The 14,767-nt window shown below is 39.8% G+C and overlaps 1 protein-coding gene across 1 annotated transcript in view; it reads left to right on the top strand.

Moving 5' to 3' along the window:
* NR3C2 (nuclear receptor subfamily 3 group C member 2) overlaps positions 1-14,767 on the top strand; it is a 350,537-nt gene that overhangs the window by 182,827 nt on the left and 152,943 nt on the right. The gene's annotated exons all lie outside the window — the stretch shown is intronic.

Raw genomic sequence — 14,767 nt, 5'->3', positions numbered from 1 at the left:
TACTTCTCATAGTAGAGGTACTAAATGATGATTTCAACAGCTTAGGGCCCCATAGGGAGCCACAAATACATGAAGCTATTTATGGTTGAGAAGGCAGAAAAATTCTGTAGCAAATAAAAAGATGCCAGTGTTTCAAGTCCCTAAAACTTTTCCTGTTTTTGCTCTTTAAAGACAGACCTATCTAGTGTAGTGATTTTTTTTTCCCTTTTCACCTTATTCCTTGGTATCTGTTCACTGCCCATGCTGACTTCTTAGGTGGGAAACAGAGAGAGGCCGATAATGATTTTTCTAGAGACAAGCGGACAGGTGTAGCACATACACACTTCCAGAGCTCTGCCCCACCTCCCTTGATCACCCAGTGATTGCTGTTCCTCAGGCTGAGGAGCAAGGGAAACCCCGAATGTCAAGAAGAGGACTTCAGAACCACCTGGAATTGTCACAAAGCCCTCTGTGCACATGCACACATTCTCTCACACTCAACGCACCTCCTTCCAACATCATAGATCAAATCCACAACCGGAGAAGAGCAGATTGATGCTCCGGAATGGAGCTCACAGCTCTTCATGAGCAATGTAGATTGTTTCCATTTTGCCCTTGGGTTGGCCCCATTTGAAGCTCTGCAATAAATGCTAGCTCTTGGAATTTGTTGACTATAAGGTTCCATTTACAAAGGCATCACCTTCCTGTATGTGCTGTGTTGCTAATTAACAGTGAACTTTTATACCTCACAGAGCAAAGAACAATCCCTAAGGGAAGAGTGAGAAATGTATTTTCTTTTTACAGGTAGAAGACTAAAGCCTCCATTAAATCACTGGCATTTGACAACCTAATACATGATTACAAAAATGTTTTGTTTACTTTTCTAAAGGTAAAACATGAAATAAAGCAAATGGAATAAAACAACAGATTAAAGGATATAAATCTAGAAAGGAATTGTAACTGTCAGCAAGAACTGAAGAGTTACTTCTAGCAAATTAGCTGAGGAGTAGACAGGGTGAGGTTTTTAGGAAGTTCAATGTAAATTTTAAATTACATGTATCATTGTAGTATAGGTCAGGTGCATTAACTTATATTCTTTTATTTCAGTAGATCAAAACTATATAATTTGAAAACTAAAAGGGAGAATATCTCCTCCTCCTCCCTTCTAATCCCTTCTTAAATTTGATTTTCTTCTCCAATTCAGGAGGAAGAACCTGGGCTTGAGTTCCCAAATTCACAACACCCTCTTCCAAGGCATCCTGATCACTTACTGATTTCTTAATTGTTGTCATCCCACAATTTGCACACTTACTGTGTGAATCCTCTGGTAAGAGGTCGTATAATAAAACCTTACCAAGATAGGTTTTAAAGTCCATTTTTTAATGGAGAATGATAGAGCAGAAAGAGAATTAGCCTGGGGTCAGACAAGGTGGACTTGGGTCCAGAATGGTGCTACTCACTCTGACACTTTGAGCAGATAATTGAACATCTGTTTCCTCTTCTATAAACAAGAGAAATTAAATCTTGAAGTATCAGCCCTACCCATCCCTCAGAGTTAGGAAGATGAAACCGAGTACATGTATGTTTGTTTTTTTTTTTCAATGTTTATTTATTTTTGGGACAGAGAGAGACAGAGCATGAACGGGGGAGGGGCAGAGAGAGAGGGAGACACAGAATCGGAAACAGGCTCCAGGCTCTGAGCCATCAGCCCAGAGCCTGACGCGGGGCTCGAACTCACGGACCGCGAGATCGTGACCTGGCTGAAGTCGGACGCTTAACCGACTGCGCCACCCAGGCGCCCCGAGTACATGTATGTTTAAACTGCTTTGGAAACAATAAAGGCTCGCTTTACAAACATTACATTTAAAAAAGAATTTTCTCCTACTTAGGAAGCAATTTAATCAATATACTTTGGTTCACAATAAAATGCGGAATATTTAAACTGTAGCTACTTTATGTACATGTTAAATATTTGCTTTGAAGGAAAAACCAGTAAAAACTAAAGTGTCTATTACTTTAGGCAAGACTAGGAGTTTTGACCTCTTTGTCACTAGTTGAGGCAGATCTATATTGTTATGAGTATTGTATGCCAAAGGGCGGTGGTGGGGAAACCTTTGTGTTTAAGGTCAGGATTTAAATGTAATCCACCTGAACACAGAATCAGAGAACAAAGGATATTTCAACATCTTAACCATTTGCAAGATCCCAGCTACTTTTTACTTTTTTTTTTTTTATTAACCATACCAAGATTTCTAAAACATACTGCATTCTCTTACTCTCCCACTCTTGACAAATGACTTAATTGGAAAACCAGTGGAGAATTAGTCTAGGTTGATTATTTTTCATCTGGCCTACACCATAGCATTTTCCCAGTTGAAACAGGCTCAGCAATTTGATATTGCTAGCATTACATAAGTACTAATTGTTTTGTTTTTCACTATCTCATATGAACTAGAGTTGAATTCAGGAAAAAAAAAAAAAGAATGGAGTACTGGTAGCCATTCATTAGAAATATTTTTAAAAAATTACGGTTTTTAAAGATGAATAGATGGAGAAATAGTTCTAGAAAATGCCATTATTAAATGATACTAGATAAAAAAAAATTCCTTCAAACAACTTTCCCTCTCAATTTTTAAAATTAAATGTGCTTCTGACACATCTGATTAGGATTTAGATTTATTTGAAGAGCTTTAGTTGCTCTAATTGGTGATAGTTAAAATTCAAAATATTTATGTTATGTCTCCCAAATACTGAAATAGCTGACCTTTGCCTAATTGATTTAACCAGCATCTCACAGGACAGAGTTGTAATAGTGACTGAGGTCAGAAATCACTGAAATGTAGAAAGGTCCAAAGCTTGGAGAGCAGGTGAGGAGAGGGCAGGGCCAGAAGCAGGGACCCAACAGGGCCAGAGCCAATGAGGGATAACGCAGTCATTGAAAATGGAAAGGAAAATGCCCCACCTGTGGCATAGTGTAGAGTCGGACCTCAACCCAGGCACCTTCATTCAATGCAGCAAACACTGTCGAGCGCTTACTATGCACTAGGCCCTGGGGGTGTGCTGCAGTCCAGTCCTATTAATGAAAAGACATGAGGATCCCAGATACCACCTTTTATATCATTCTAAGCAGTGTTTTGTTCTGTTTTGGTTTTTTCCCCTCTAGATTTTGAAAATTACCTACAAAGCAAACTAGGGGCACCTGGGTGGCCCAGTGGGTTGAGCATCTGACTCTTGATGTCACCTTGGGTCGTGATCCCAGGGTCCTGGGGTTGAGTCCCATGTGTCAGTCTCCGTACTGAGCATGGAGCCTGCTTGGGATTATCTCTTTCTCCCTCTGTCCCTTCCCCCTCCCCCACACTCGTGTGTGCTTGCTCTCTCTTTCAAAAAAAGACAAAATAATGATGAGCCTTAGGAATTAACTTTGTCTTTTCCAGTGAAGCTGTACAAACTATATAAAATTCAAATGGAACTAGTAAAGATTTCCTTTTTTTTACACAGATTCTCACTGTTGAACTCCGTTTACTAAGCAGAAAATTGGGGTTTTCAAATACTGGTAGCTATTTAAGAGAGTAAGTTGTAATTTATAGTCATGATCCACAGGGAGAGGATGAGAACAAAATAGAAATTATTTTAGTATCAAAAATTAATCTCTGTTGAGCCATTAACACATCTTTTGTAAAAACAAGTGAAACATTTAAAGCAATTTTAAATTATTTTAAAAAATCAAGCAAATTATCTTTACTGTAGTGAGGGGGGCATGTCAGAAGTGTAACATAAAATACGGATTTTCTTTTTTTATTAGGTTTATTTATTTTTTTTTGAGAGAGAGCGTGCATGCGCGCGCACGCACGTGGGAGAGGGGCAGGCAGAGAAAGAGAGGAGAGAGAATCCCGATCAGGCTCCACACTGCTAGCACAGGGCCCGATGCGGAGCTTGAAGTCACAAACTGCGAGATCATGACCTGAGCAGAAATCAACAAATTGACCAACTGAGCCACGCAGGCACCCCTGGGTGTTTTCATTTATGTAGAAAAATGGAGTAGACTTTCCTATTTTGTATTTACCATAACTTACCATTACATAAGTAGTAATCGTGCTTTTTTTTTTTTACCATCCAATATGACTTGATACTATAATTTTAAAAACAATAGTAATTTTGTAAGAGTATTAATAGGCATTGATAAAAATCCCTGTTTTTAAGAGAAAATAGAGAAATACCATTATTAACTGGTTTTAAATATAAAATTACTGCAACTTTTCCTTAAAATTTTTTAAATGTGTTCAGCATGTCTGATTGTGACTTTTTGAAGAACCTCAATCATTGACTAGACTACAAGAGGAATATTGTTTCAGATAGTCGTGACTGTGGTGCTTCCAATAAAGATTAAAAAAAAAAAAACCTGTGTTAAATTTTTTTTCAGTTACTGAGATATGTTTAAGATTTAAGTTGAAACATTTTTCAATGTATAAATAGTTTTTCCTTTAGTAATTGCATTATGACCTCATTCTGTTATGCATTATAGATGACTTGTTTTTAGGAAAAACAACTTCTAAGGGAAATGTCATTGGGACACCTGGGTGGCTCAGTCAGTTGAGCATCCAACTCTTGTTTTCAGCTCAGGTCCTGATCCTAGAGTCATGGGATTGAGTCCCAGGTAGGACTCTGTGCTGAGCATGGAACCTGCTTGGGATTCTCTCTCTCCCTCTCCCACTCCTTCTCCCTCTCCTTCTCCTTCTGTCTCTCTTCACCACTTGCACACACTCTCTCCCTCTCTCAAATAAAAAAAAATAATAATAAAGAAAATGTCATTATGTAGAGAGGTGTGTACTGTGATGCATTCATGCTGCCTACTGAAGAGCAGTCTTTTTTAAAATAGAAATTGCTGCCTATAGAATCACAGAAAGAGCCTCTGCTTTCTTTCATGTTTTATAACAAGGGGACAACCAACCATTTTCTTATATTCAGGTTTCTAGAACACATTGCATGTACCCACTCATTCATATTAAAGATCTATTTAAGAATCATTTGGGGGCGCCTGGGTGGCTCCGTTAGGTCATGATCTTACGGTTCATGGATTCAAGCCCCGCATCAGGCTCTGTGCTGACAGCTCAGAGCCTGGAACCTGCTTTGGATTCTGTGTCTCCCTCTCTCTCTGCCCCTCCCCCCACTCATGCTCTGTCTCTCTCACTCTCAAAAATAAGTAAACATTAAAACAAAACAAAAAAATGGGGCGTCTGGGTGGCTCGGTTGAGCGTCCGACTTTGGCTCAAGTCATGATCTCATGGTTTGTGAGTTTGAGCCCCGTGTCCAGCTCTGTGCTGATGGCTCAAAGCCTGAGCCTGCTTCGGATTCTATGTCTCCTTCTCTCTCTGCCCCTTCTCTGCTCATGCTTTGTCTCACTCTATTTCTCAAAAATAAATAAATGTAAAAAAAAAATTTAAAAACAAAGAATCATTTGAAGGGGTGCCTGGATGGCTCAGTCGGTTGAGTGTCTGGCTCTTGATTTCGGCTTAGGTCATGATCCCGGGTCGCAGAATCAAGCCCTGTGTCGGGCTCTGTGCTGAGCATGGAACCTGCTTGAGATTCTCTCTCTCACTCCCTCTGCCCCTCTCACTTGTACGTGCTCTCTCTCTCACACAAAAATAAAAAGAATCTATTGGAAATCAGTTCTAGGCAATGATTTATTTTATATTACACAGGTAAATCATAGAATAAATACTTTGTTTAAGATCATATAATAAAATACTTTTATTGTCATATGAAAAATATGTCATAATTCAATTTCCTTAAACAAAATTTCCATCTAAGACTATATTTTCAGATTCAGTCTAATAAAGCTTAATGTTGGTTTTTGTTTTTATTGAGGTAACATTATATGTTACATATATATATATATATATAAATTTTACATATTATAATTTTTAAGTGTAAGTTCAGAGGTATTAAATACTTTCATGTTGTTTTGCAGTCACCACCATCCATCTCCATAACTCTTTTCATCTTGTAGAACTGAAAATCTATACCTATTAAACAAGAACTCCCCACTCTCCCCTAGCCCCTGGCAACTACCATTATGCTTTCTGTCTTTGTACGTGTTTTTTTTTTTAAGTTTATTTATTTATTTTGAGAGAGATGGAGACAGTGCAAGTGGGGGAGGGGCAGAGAGAGAGCAGGCCTCATGTGGGGCTCGAATCCATGAAGCCATGAGATCATGACCGGAGCCTAAACCAAGAATCGGACACTTAACCAACTGAGCCACCCAGGCACCCCGTATGTGTTTTTTTTTTAACAAGTGCTTTTTCTTTCTTTTTTTTTTTTTTAACTATTTTTATTAGTTTTTAATGTTTATTTTTGAGAGAGAGAGACAGAATGTGAGTTGGGGAGGAGCAGAGTAAAAAGGAGACACAGAATCTGAAGCAGGCTCCAGGCTGAGCTGCCAGCACAGAGCCTGACATGGGGCTCATACTCACTAGCCGTGAGATCATGTCCTAAGCTTACCTGAGCCACCCAGGCACCCCCTACAAGTGCTTTTTCTTAATTTTAATTATAATTGAAAATAGATGATAAGATCCCATTTTTCACATTCAGTTTAGATGTATGATGTTACAGTCAGCATAGTAACCTTTGGAGCCTTGTGTTCAAATTCTAGTGTTACTGTACACAGTATATTCATCACAGTTAACATTTACTAGCTGCCATTATGAACTAGGCACTGAAATGGAGATTCTGTGGTTTTATTTCTCTACAGTTTTTATACGAATTAAGTACTGTTCTTATTTGTGATGAGGTTAATCAGAAGAATTAAGTAATTTGTCCATAGTCAAACACTGAAGGAGAGAGGTAGGAATTGCATGCAGGTCTTTCCGACTCTAGGCTCTCTTTTGTTTGTTTTTACCATCATGCGCTACTGGCCTTGGGACCTGGGGAAAGTTATCAGCCTCTCCCTGATTCCTAGCTGTAAAATGAAGACCAGGTGATTCCTAGTTTAGCATGGTATTTTGGCAATTGGAGGTGATGTATGCCAATTACCTGGCATGTCGTAGACATTAAATAAATGATAGCTTTTCAGAGTGTTCTTATTACTTGTCAGACTAGACATAGACCACAGATTATGCAGAGCTCTCCAAGTACTACCTTGGCGGAATAGTATATAAAATGTCAGGGGAACAATAATTTTATATGTCAGATTCCACCCCCTCCCCACATGTATTAAATATAAAATGTGTATTCAAAACCAGTAAGAGGCTTCTTTGAATCCTGGTGAGAGTAAATACCATTGGAATCAAATGCAGACCTAGGGCAAGCAACTTTTCAATTGTTAAAATAGCTCTGTTTTATTATCAAATAGGGTGATGGATGACATTAAAAGCTATAATAGTACAGTAATACTATTTTGTAGAAGAGATTCACTGCATGATATTAGGTAAGGGCACAAATCAAAAGTCCTAAATTGTACTTTTTCTAAAAGGAGACGTTTAAGTTCTAACTTGAAACAAAAATTTTACTAAAATTTGTCCACATAGTCCTAATATGGAAGTATTCTTTTAAAAAACTTGAGAAGAAAGAGAAGGAAAAGCAGTAATTGATGAAAAGAAAAAAAATATTAGGCAGTTTCTCTCCCTTCAAGACCAAGTCTTCAGAAATCCAAATACTCTGCAGCTTAGGTTAAGAAGCTGTGAGCTTGCTCCAAAGAAGAAATACACAGCAAAGCTCACTTCCATATCTTCATGTACAAGTGTGATAATAACAGCTTATGTTTGCACATGTCTTCATACCAGTAAACACTTGGAGTTGAGCGGCTTAGGCAGGCTCACACAGCCTAGTAAATGGCAAAGCTTAGATACAACGCTTGGAGTGTGACATATTGGAGAAAAATGGAGAGGGGGTGCCCCTTGGTTAAAAATTTTAGCCTGCAGTTGATTTACATTGTCCAAAAATGTATTTTTTTTAACTTCTAGTGGTTTTCCCTGGAAATACCAGGTATGCCTACCTCTCTTATCCCAAAGCCTATAGCTGACCCTCTATAAGCAAGTATATAAGCTAATATTAAGAGAGTCCTGTTTACTGAGGATGGCTGTTGTGTCACTGGCCTTTTTTTTTTTAAATTTTTTTAAATGTTTATTTATTTTAGAGAGAGACAGAGTGTGAGCAGAGGAGGGGCAGAGAGAGAGAGGGAGGGAGACACAGAATCCAAAACAGGCTCCAGGGAGACACAGAATCCAAAACAGAGCCCAATGCAGGGCCCAAACTCATGAGCCATTAGATCATGACCTGAGCTGAAGTCGGACCCTCAACCGACTGAGCCACCCAGGTGCCCCAGGTGTCACTAGCCTTTTAAACCAACGGGAAGTCAATGAATGTCTCAATATGTCAAGCTGGTAGTTTTGTCTGTAGTTAATTGCCAGTTCCACCTGTATGTGCGGCTAACCCTATTGGTACGTTTTAGCCAGAATTTACTATAATGTAAACTTATTCTCTTATATAAGGGATTGTCTCTCAAACCTACCCATCTTAATACCTTTGCACAGTGCCAGTTGTAAACCATCTAACCACAGGAAACTTTTCTGTTGCAGAAATTATAGCAGGACTCATACAACACTTTTCTTCAATAAACTGGTACCAAAGTCATACTTGGCTCATTGTCAAATCAAAGATGATTTGCTTCCCAAGACTTCTAAATGCTCTACACCCTCGTAAGACATTGCAATGGCTTCATGTTTTTGACCTGTGATTAAGTCATTTAGATTTTCTTTGACATATTCAGGCCACAGGGAGCTAGTCAAGAGCACTGTTGAGAGTTGTTCAAGTGTACCCCATTTAAAGGAGGCCCACTGGGGGGGCGCCTGGGTGGCTCAGTCAGTTAGCGTCCAACTTCGGCTCAGGGCATGATCTTGTGGTCCATGGGTTCAAGCTCCACATCAGGCTCTATGCTGACAGCTCGGAGCCTGGAGCCTGCTGCGGATTCTGTGTCTCCCTCCCTCTGCCCTTCCCCTGCTCGTACTCTGTCTGTCTCTCAGAAATAAACATTAAATAAACAAGGCCCACTATATGGAGGTCTGTATTTGTTGAAATGAAGATGATAAAAATGAGTCTTCCTATGGTATATCTTCTATCTTCTGTCTTACTCCTGTGTATCAGGAGGTGCCATGGAACCCTTTAAAATCCAGGAATGTAGGTCTGGTCTTAAACAGAACTCAGAAAGGAAACTCGGGATCCTGGAAATCCTTTTTTAAAATGAACCATTGGGGCCTGTAAATGAAGGAAAATTAGCTTTTCTTTGAGTTGTTTTTCATGATACATCAGCTTATTAGTGATACTTGAGATCCTGTTTATTATGGAACCATCTTTCCCAGAGTTAAAGAAATGCCTTTATGGCGAACTCCCTATCTTAGTTAAAATGGGGGGAAAAAACTCTGGAGAAATCCTTCTACCTAAAATGGTAACCTTCTTGCAACCAATTAATTAATGTTCCTACTTTTATTAGAATCATTTTAATAGTATTTCCTTTGTGCCTTAAGTTTGTCTCTGAGTAGATACATTTTTGATGCGCAGTATATTTTGGGAAATTAAATGTTTGAGGTTTAATGTGATTCGCTCCTATACCTCGGCATCTTAAACATAAGAATTAGTTGTCTTTACTTTGTAACAGACTTTTAGACTTCTAATCCTGGGGGATAGTTGATTTGATGGTAAAATTGCATCAGTTAACCTGCTTTTTAATAAGTAGTCTTTTCCCCTGCTTATGTAAGAAAATATTTTCTGCAAAATTTTAGGAAAAAAGAATGAAGATAGAATAAATATCTGTCCTTTGAGCATAGCAAGGGATTATATGAAAGCCAGTTGGTGTTGTGATATTTGCTTTACTTGCCCAGTAAATGCAAGGCCCACAGGAATACAGAAATATATATGCTATGGGCTCTTGCCATGCGGAGGGAGAATGCTTCCAAGATTTTTCCTATATACGTCCTTATATTTATTACATCTCATAGGTCTCCAAACTAAAATTTCTTAACCACATGAGGATTTTGATTTTAGGAAGTGTTTCCAGGGATGCCTGGGTGACTCAGTTGGTTAAACGTCCAACTACCACTCAGGTCATGGTCTCTGGGTTAGTGAATTCAAGACCCGTATCGGGCTCTCTGCTGTCGGCATGGGGCCCACTTCAGATCTTCTGTCCCCCTCTTTCTCTGCCCATCCCCCAGTCATATGTGCATGCTCTCTCTCTCAAAAATAAATGAACATTGTTTTTAAAAATATTAAAAAAAAAATAGTGTTGCCAGATTGCTTTCCAAAGATGGCCGTAATTTGCATTCTGACCAGGAGTGTATTTCCAGCCTCACCTGTAATAGGTGGTAGCACACTCTTTACTTTATGCTAGTTGGATAGGTATCAGTATCATTGTTACCCTCTTTAAAAATGGTGGGAAAATACACCCAACATAAAATTTACCGTCTTAACCATTTCAGTGTGTGGTTCAGGGACGTTACATGCATTCACGATGTTGTGCAGCCGTCATCACAGTCTACCTCCATTCATTCCCCAGCTCGAACTGTACCCATTAAACCATGACTCCAGGTTCTCCCCTCACCCCCCGCCCCCGGTAGCCTCTAATCTACTTTCTAGATCTACTTTCTAGTAGATTTGACTACTGTAGGTTACCTCATGTAAGTGTATTGGGTATTTGTCTTTTTGTGACTGGCTTATTTCACTTAATGTCAATAAAAATATATTTTTTATGATGAAAGAGAACTCCTCAAGAAAGGATTTGTCCTAGTAGTTACTGATAAAAATCTGTATTTGGATGACATTCATTTATTTCTGTAGTCATGAAAATTTCAAGCATCTCCTGGGTGCCAGATGCTATTCCAGGCACTGGGGGCAGAGCAACACTTTTGCCCCCATAGATAGAATGGTTTAGTGGGGAAGACAGGCTATTTACAAATAAACAAATAGGTAAAGTAAAGGGCCCCGCGATGGGGGGGGATGGTGAAGAATTCTGAGATGGAGTATCTGGGTTGCAGGGGAAAGGTTATGTTAGTGTGGTCTCAAAAAGTTCCCCAGAGAAGTAAATGGGACTTAAAAGTTTGAAGTGGAAATAAGCCCTCAGTGTGCCCTGGGTACAGTGCAAAGGTCCTGGGGCAGGAAAGAGACTGGAATGATAGAGGAATAGGCAGTGGCCCTTGTGGCTGAAGAATGGGCAAGAGGAGGATGAAATGAGGTTAGTGTAGAGTGAGGGCACAGAGGTGACACCAGATCATGTAGGACCTCAAAGACCCCTGTTAGGAGGTTGGATTTTATTTTTGTAAAGGCACTTGGAAGCAAGACATGGAATGGTTTTCACCCATCACAGTTCCAGAGAAGTACAGCATTTTATCCCTAACAGTAAGTCCAGAAGGAAGGGAGAGAAATCACAAATTACCACTCTGACAGGCACAACACTTGGCATCTATAATTTTTTCCCATTTTATAGGTGAGGTAAGGAAAGCCTAAGACTTTCTTCCCAGTGTCTTTCTGTGGCAAAGAGCCAGATACATACATTCTCCTGTTTCCAGGCCTTTAGTCTTTAAAAACCATTTTAAGATGCGATTGATGTGTAAAAAGTTGTATCTGGACCTTTAGTTGTAAACAATAGGAATGAATGGAAAAGGTGTTTTGGAAAACAGAACTTAGCAGATCCTACATCTGCAATAGCTCTGTTCCTATAACTGGGGAGCTGATTTTACTTACTTAAGTCTCCCACCTGTGCTGAATCACCCCACCCCTAAGCCGGCCTCCATCCCTATTCAGTTCTTCCACTGCCCTTGGGTATTTGGGCAGGAGCCCAATGAAACTACCATCTCCTGGCAGTGAGAGCCTCCCTCTCATTCTAGGCTAGCTACTTCTGCCATGAGAAAAATGTCTGTGTATTCTGACGGCCTTATGGTTGGTGGCAGATGGAACGTTTCAGTAAAATATTCTGGACCTTCACTGTCCAGTATGGTAGACACCAGCCACATGGGGTTTTCGAACACTTGAAATGCGGCCAGTCCTAATTGAGATGTGTCGTAAATGTAAAAATACATACCAGCTTTTGAAAACTTAGTATAAAAAAAAAAGAATATAAAATACCTTTCATAATTTTTATACTGACTCTATGTTGAATAAGTAACATTTTGGGGGAAATTGGGTTAAATAAAAGACCATACTAAAATTAATTTCACTTGTTTATTTTTACTTTTTAATGTGGCTACCAGGAAATTTCAAGTATTTATCTCCGTGCCTTTTAACTGTTATTTGCTGCCACCTCCCTCACACACATGCCCGTTTATGCACAGGGGACCTCGTCCCGTGCTTTCTCATCAGACTGCCCTCTGCATACTAATTGAACAGTACCCTCACGAGAGAAGAGAGGGGTGGCTCCAGATCCCATGTACGCTGTCTTCTCTGGAGCTTCTAGAGTTTGACCACAGAGAAAAATAAAACAAGCTTGGAAACGTGTCCACAGAACTTTGAAAGGTCCCACAGTCTCCCAAACAATGGAGAGAGTCTCTTCTCACACTTCAATTTTTACCTGGTGTTTTATCTCCCCAATTTATCAAAAAGCAGCCAGACCTACTAGACTTACTAGCAGGGGTTAAGAACCGTGCCTTCTGGTGCTTGTGACAATGACCCAGTTGCCCATCCTCTGCCTCTGTGTAGTTGTCCTAGTACTCAGCACGTACTAGGAATTTGGAGAGCACAGAAGACTCTCCACATTCTGTCTTCACTGGGCCTTCCCTCTCAGTAGTCCAGACCAGGGGCAGACTCAGATGGCCTCAGAGGATAAGCAGCCAGGTAAAGGGCAAGGTGAGCCCCAGAGCTGAACTGAAGACCCCCTGCATCAGACCCACAGGTACCAAATGCCATGAACCGGGTTGACAAAACTCCTCTTGCCACCTGTGAGCCTGGCCTTCATCAAAAGATGCGTGACATTTAATACTGTCACAGAGACGCCACTTTGAATCGCTGTGTGGCGAGGGTGGCGCTGGGGAGCAGATGACAGAGGGTAAGTGAGTCCACCCAGCATTCCCTCTTCCACTTGGCTTTTTGCCTTTTCAGGGTTCTTCAGCTTTATGTATGAGCTCTGGAACCTGCCTACCTCTCTAGCTCTGTCGCTCTCCACTCATGCTTCAGAATCCGTTCTACAGCTGCACTCAGCTTAGGAAAGTGTCAGTCCCTCCCGTGCGTCTGTCTGGCTGCCCCCTCGCACACACGGCCTTTGCACACGCAGTTCCCTGTTGGATTACTCTTCTGTCCTCCCTGTCTCTGAACGGTGCCAGCCGACTGCTCCCAGGGCTTCAGTTCTCATTTTAGAGGTGGCTGCTTCCGGAAAGCTTCCTTGACTCCAATGTGTCCTGTGACACCTGAGCTTGCCCCACCCCACATCTTCACAAGCTCTGTTAAACGTCTTATTTGTGTCTTCCCGCCGGACTGCTAAGAGCAGGGACCGTGCCTTGTTTAGTCTTTTATTTCTGCAAGTAACACAGTACGTAGTACATTGTAGGGGAAGGAAGGAATGAGCCATAAACCCAGATTGCCAGGGTCCCCTCAAAGTCACATGTAGTTGTTGAATGTCTGTCTTGCATCAGATCTCGGAAAATACAATATTTAAAATTTTAACTATAGGAGAAGAATGGAAGATTATTATCTTTTGAATTGGGTCTCTGCAGTTCACTGTAATTGAACACTTAATGATGGTCTTTTGATGCAATTTATATCTATTACTCCTTTAAAATTGTTCTCACAATTTTGATAGCTTACTTCAGTTCCTTTTCTGTGTTGGTTTCTCTGACCTCTCCTTGGTCTGCCAAAATGACTTTTTTTTGTTACGGGTGTTAGTCACAGTGATTTGTTCAAATTTCTCACGTTCTTACAGATGACATTAAGAGACTAAAGTCATTTTTGACATACAGGATCAGTCCAATGGTAAAATTCAGCTGAGGGAAAACATTGTTTTGGCTTTGGGAAACAGCTATCAAGGATAAATTTGAGTTTCCATCTGTGACTGCATAGTCTTCCCTGTTAAAGCACTTCTCAAGTGGCTACATGTTACCTCCTCCCTCTTCTGGATTCAAGTACTGAACATGCCAAGTGGCCATGCCTGAAAATAGAGACTCTTGCAAATATAGTTTGTAATTTTAAATGAAAATATAAAATAGTACTAGCAGATATTGTAGTGATCACTTAGGGAAATGTATTGGATGGTATCCTCAGATGGTTTGCTCTAAATATTAGTAGAAAAATTTTACTGAGGTTTTCCCATTTGGGATCCTAAGAATGTGTCTGAATTTCCCCTTGTGTTGTCTTGTATAAATGCAATAAACTGTCAGAATCCATATTTAAGCTGGTATCGTCTTAGTATCAGAGTGTTTAAATGAATGATGCTAATAGTTTTGGAAGTTCACTCAGAAATAGTTTGAACATGTATTTTGCTTGTTTCTTAAGATAGAAATTCATGTTATTATTCACTCATTGTAACCATTTTAGCTTCACAAAAAGCCTATCACACTACTCAACTTTGTATCATGTATCAACTTTATGCATTAGTATACTTAACTTGATTTCTTAATACCCTGTATTTTATTCTGTGATTTAATTTTTAAATGTAAGTCATTCTGACTTCTGCATAAAAAGCAACAAGAAAAAAAATTCCCATTTTGTTTTTGGGCAGTGCTCCGACTTACAAAGTTACTGAAGTGCTGCAGAATGTAAATTCATTTAGTTGGACTAATAAGTTCATAAAATTGTGCCACACTTCATTATAATCTCT

This window comes from Lynx rufus, unplaced genomic scaffold, assembly GCF_022079265.1.
Source record: "Lynx rufus isolate CCGP_SWC_20201006 ecotype Redwood Valley unplaced genomic scaffold, mLynRuf1.p SCAF_3, whole genome shotgun sequence".
In the NCBI taxonomy this organism is placed as follows: Eukaryota; Metazoa; Chordata; class Mammalia; order Carnivora; family Felidae; genus Lynx; species Lynx rufus.
This window is presented reverse-complemented; position numbering and strand designations above follow the sequence as displayed.